Here is a 6,000-nt window from a genome sequence, read left to right on the forward strand (position 1 = left end):
ATCTTTTAGCTATACCATTTTGAGAAAGATTTTTAGGAGTGGTCAGTTCTCTTTGGTACCACTACATACACAAAAGTTCATACATCCATGAGAAGCATATTCACAATCATTGTTAGTTCTTAAGTACTTAAGCCTTTTACTTGATTGATTCTCTACAAATACAAAGAACTTTTGGAATGCATCTAGCATATCACTCTTCTTAGGAAGAGGGCAAGTTCAAACAGTCCTATAGGAATCATCTATGAAAGTGACAAAATACGAAGCTCCACTCAATGAGATTGTGGGCATACAAATTAGTATGAACCAAATCCAAGCACTTTGATCTTCTAGTACCATCAACTCTCTATGTGATAATTTAGTTTGTTGATAAAAAGTACAATTCTTACAAAAACCAAGATCGCAAAAGCTCAAACATAGGAGAGCTCAATCATTTTCTAGTATCATCGACTCTCTACGTGATAATTTAGTTTGTTGATAAAAAGTACAATTCTTACAAAAACCAAGATCACAAAAGCTCAAACATAGAAAAGCTCAATCATTTTCTAGTATCATCACCTATCTTATATTACTAGAATAAAAGCACAAAACTTTCATTCTAGTAGCTAACATGTGTCCCAAATGGCAATGCAATCAAGAAACTAATTGGCTATTTAATGACAACCACTAATATTCACTTTGATCCTAGAAACATACAAATGATATTATTCCGCAACAATGAGAGACCCTTTATAAAATTTTCATACACGATCTCCACAGATCACCGTTTAACCACAATCATCAAGCTATTAGGCTCATAGTAAAGTCTAGAAGATGCTATACATTCTATAAGAAAAAAGAAGTTCCATTAGGCATGGATAAATGTACATCCTCTATACCAATAATGTGACATGGAATGATGCTTCTAAGGCCAAAAGCTAGTTCTATGATATGCCATTATGTATGGCAACCAAGAATGTATCACTAAAAGAATAAATATGCAAGACATCTTCATAATCATTGCTATGTGCATTTATCTCCTCTAGTACATCCTTCTTGCTAGGAGACTTACTCCTTCACTTGCCTCTGTTATGAGAGTTTCCCATGGCATTTGACCTTCCTCTCATAATGAGCACACTAGAGGTCTTTGATCCTACCTTGTTCTTCGTATTCACCTTCTTGTTGAGAAATGACAAATGATGTATGCTCTAGAAAGAGATGTCCTGAATCCCATATGCATAGTGAGGAGAGTGGAACAACCCAACTACTATAAAGCATTGTACTTGCAAGATGAGTAATGCAATATGATGCTACTTTTATTCTTTCAGTTGAGAGTCTGAAACCACACAAGACTGTGTTTATGAGTCCAAGCCAATCAATCTTGGAACCTAATTCACTTGTGTGACATTCTATCTTCAACTCTATGTCTTCATGAGTTCACTCTATATCTTCAAACCACCATAGCCATGCTCTATATCTACTCTTTTGACACTTCTTAGTGAGCAAATTGCTCTCAACATTAGAACTTGTAATACCAATAGTAGATGCACACTTGCTAATAGTTGTCCTAAAAGTATGCCAACTATTAGAAATGGTAACCAACAAGAATATAGCCTTGATTGAATGATTAAAAGTGATCCTTTGTGATATCAACTAGTTGAAAATGGTATTAAACCCATTGAGATGGTTGGACATAGAAGTCCCCTCTTCCATGTAGAGGTCAATGAGTTTCCTCAACTAATATACCAACAAAGCAACAATTTTTTTCTCATATAAATCACATAGCTTCTTCTATACACCATATGCACCACCTACTGTGTCTTTTACATTAAATCAAAGAGACTTTGAGTGTCAACATAATAGAGACAGATACATACCAAGCAGCCTAGATACAATCAACTACAAGACCAAAAACTACAAAACCAAGTGCTTACCATGAAAAAGACAACATCAAAGTAGCTTGAGCACTCTTCAACATATATCAACATTTTTGCAATTTTTTTAAATAATTTCTCGACTATTAATCACAAGTAAAATGATGTCTAAAACATACCTATTTTGTTTCTTTAGTGTGAAACTGGTCCTAGCTAGATTAACCTTAATCTAACGTTACAAAAATGGATTTTTTTAATAAAATAGATGCCTTATAGCTTCCAAAAGAATTAAAAAACGTTATAAATGGGAGAATAGCTTGATGCTGGGAAATTCATCAAAGTAGGTTGTTTTCATCATAAACAGTCTCTTGGAGGATCCCAATAAGTAGCATAGCCCATAGACATCACTATCTTAGCAAACCATCAAGTCTTTCTCTGTTTACTTCTCTATTATATAGACTATAGAAACCCATCCCCCCTCCTCGATAAATGCATTGCTGAAACCTTATGCTTTTGGCAAGTAAGCCCCCTGCTTCCATATGACAATTTGCCCCTTTGCGTAAGCAGCCCTCATGCTTGCATATATCAAAAGCATGTATTGAAACCTCTTTCTCAGCATCCAAAACCAAGTTGTTTTGCTTCAACTTTAGGCACTAATGAAAAGCCAAACGCAATCAAATTGGACTATAGTAGTCCCCCAAATCGAGCCTCAAATGACTCCTTGATACAAATGCCTATTTAACTTAGATATCGAGTTCGATAATGAGAATATTACCTTTTTTAAGATATAGACGACGAGCATATATGTTATAGAAGAAGCTTGAATCCTCAATCTTTACAATAGAGCTTCACTCCTTATGCTCCTCACTCAAAACATAAGATTTCATGAAGAATGCTTTAATACCAAGTGAGAGGGAAGCAATTGTGTGATGTGAGATGATCGAAGCTATATAGTGCAAGAGAGTTGAGAGAGAGAGAAATACACGAGAGAGTTCAGTGATTGGGTACAATGAATAGTATCATTATTCTTTGTTATCTTCATTTTAATACAATCGTACAATGTGTACTTATACAAGGGATATGTGCCTAGCTATTGGCCAATAGCCTTTATCCTAACATTTTCTACTCCATCTCACCATTCGCGTTTGCTTTTATAAGTCTACAATTAGAAAATACTACATAACTTGATAAGAATTTTACAATTTGGCAAATCAATAAGAGCATTTGTTAAAATAGTATTTGATGAGATAACAGGTTTGTGCTTAAAGTTGTAGCTATGCCAATGCACATCCGTCTTCATCCATGATGGTAAACCTTGAAACAACACTAACTATGACAATCATTTATAGTGTAAGGAAATTGGATGCGCTTCGCTCTCCTTATACAATACATGCATGGATGATATCAATGTGTTGATTAAAGAATTGACGACCTAATGTTTTTGTAAAAAGATATTTCGAGAAATGGAATTCATCGCTTGGATAAAATTTGAGTATCTCTAGGGTTGAAGATTATGATGATGGATCTTTCTATGGAGTGTCTAAATGTGTGTGTGCGCTCATGAATGTAAATACGGTGTATGTGCATGGATCTACCTCGCCTTGATGCGATGCGAATAATCCTCTCTTTATCTAACACGTCAACCTACTTCGCAATACTCATGCAACGACAGAATATGACTTTCTCGGCATGCCTATTCTACATACATACATACATATATATATATGTATGTGTGTGTGTGTGTGTGTGTGTGTGTGTGTGTGTGTGTGTGTGTGTGTGTGTGTGTGTGTGTGTGTGCGCGCGTGCGCGTGCGCGTGTGCGTGTGCGTGCGTGCGTGCGTGCGTGCGTGTGCGTGCGTGCGTGCGTGCGTGCGTGCGTGCGTGCGTGTGTGTGTATCCCTAGACATAGCTGTTTTTCTGTCGTTATAGAAGAACAAAAATCATGTGAGGAGAATGTTGGACATGCGCATACATTTTGCCAAAAGCACTCAAGAGATATGATCTTGTGAATGGTCATAACTGATGACCAAGGAAAGAGTCACTAAGATAAATTGTTCTAGACGAGATGATCATCTACATCTAGAACAAAATCAATGGTCAATTGCTATTGCATGTGTGTGGCTTGGTAGTCATTCACTCGTAAGCATGCATGACTGCTTCACACAATTAAGAGCTTTGTTCATATACATTGAATGTGAGTTGATGGGAAGTTGGTGCTTGAACATGGAACTAAAAGTGCTGCCTCTTATAGTATACACAGCTTAACAATTTAGCTATTTATCTAGAGCACTCATACGTTAGTTTTCACATAGTGCATATTGATGATGATGATATTTGAGGTTTTTTGTTGTTATATTATGTTCTTTGAATCCTATGAAGCTTTTCATTTGTGTTTATTTATCATATTAATATATAATAGAGCAATTTACCATGCAATTAGAGAAGGGTATATGCTAGATGAAAACTTTTGGGTTCGAAAATAGATAGATGAAAGTTTGAAATGGATATTAGAAAGAACAAGGATTACATATTTGCTCTAGAAACAATATATTAAGATACTTCCCCATGCCACTAACATAGGTGATTTCATAGTCAAGAAGGGAGGCAACTTGAGTAAGTTGCATGTCAGGTTGTCGAATGCACATACACAGCTTGGAGGAGAAGAAGCTTGAGAGTATGCAATATAAAGTGAGAGTTGTCAATGTAGAAGATTTGTGAGACTAAGTTTGCCCTATAATGAATGGGAATATATACAAGCTTGGGGGTAAAAACCTCCTTGTGATGGAAAAAAAGTGCCTCGACATTTCTAAGTATGTTAAAACACATCACTACCAAAATATAGTAACGAGTCTCCTTGTTGGGAACAATGTAGTGAATAAGGGTTAGCATCCATGTATAGGAAAGTAGCATGCCCGATGGACTATGATCAATGGACAAATAGGAGTAAGCCAAAAGCTTTGCAAAAAGCTTCAAAGGTCTCATGTGGAAAAAGCTTTATAAATACACTTGCAAGGTTCTCTTGTGTTTGGCACATAGGCTAATTTGATCTCTTTTGCAAAGTCTTTGCTAGACATAATGATAATGCAACTCAATGTGCTTAGTCCAAGCATGCAACATTGGATTTGATGTAATTGCCAATGTGCATTGATTGCCAATGAAGATGGTAGTGGTAGATGATTTCCCAACACAAAAATCAACCAAAGGGCATTTGAACCAAACACACTCAACTAGAGCTAATTACGATAAGACTAGACTTCTTGCAAAGGGCTATACTCAATTAAAGGGCATTACCTTTGGTGAAACGTTTGCACCTACTTGCGATACAATGACAATCTGTAGCATTTGTGCATTAGTAGTTTGTAGTGTTTGGAACTTACATTTGTTGGACATTACAATTATATTTTCAAATGGTGATATACATAAGGAAGCATATGTTTCAATTTCATGGTTTTTTCCAAAAGGGATAGGAAAACAAAGTTTACAGATTGAAGATGTCAATCTATGGTTTGAAGTAAGCACCTTGGGCTTGATATGAGAAAATGCACCTTAAAGAGGGCATTGTAGTATGAAGCAAGCATCTTGGGCTTAGTATAAGAAAATGCACACATGCTTAATTACATGTGGTTTTTAGAATACTCTTACTAAAAGCACCTTATATGTTAGATATGGGAGTGGTGTGCTTCTAACAATTATGGTTTACGTCGATGATGTGTTGTGCTCACTAGTGAGACATATATTGGTGATTTTACAATTGAATTGAATTTTACTTTTTACATTTAGATTTGGGCTTATGGAAGAGGGCTAAGGGTACTTGTATCCATAAAAAGCACCTTGAATGGAGATATTCCAATGCTCACATGAAAATTATTATTATAGCAAAATTTAGCAAGGTGAAACCATTAATCCCATGAAGTTTGAGTGTCGTGGCAAAAATGTCGCAAATAGACTTCTTTGATAGTCATGAACAACTGCCATTACCAAATGGAACATGCCTGAATGGCTTGCCCTTTGTAGTTATGTGGATCAATGTGACTTTAGATAGTGTATTCTAATTGCATTGGGTCTTCCCCAAGTAGTGATAAGCTTGGTGCTACATAGTGATTGCCAAATCTTTAGGGCTAACTTTAACATAAGAATAAACCATCGTTAAT

The sequence above is a fragment of the Lygodium microphyllum genome, chromosome 3, assembly GCF_053477565.2.
Source record: "Lygodium microphyllum isolate KBCC chromosome 3, Lygodium_microphyllum_v1.1.10, whole genome shotgun sequence".
NCBI classification, from domain to species: domain Eukaryota; kingdom Viridiplantae; phylum Streptophyta; class Polypodiopsida; order Schizaeales; family Lygodiaceae; genus Lygodium; species Lygodium microphyllum.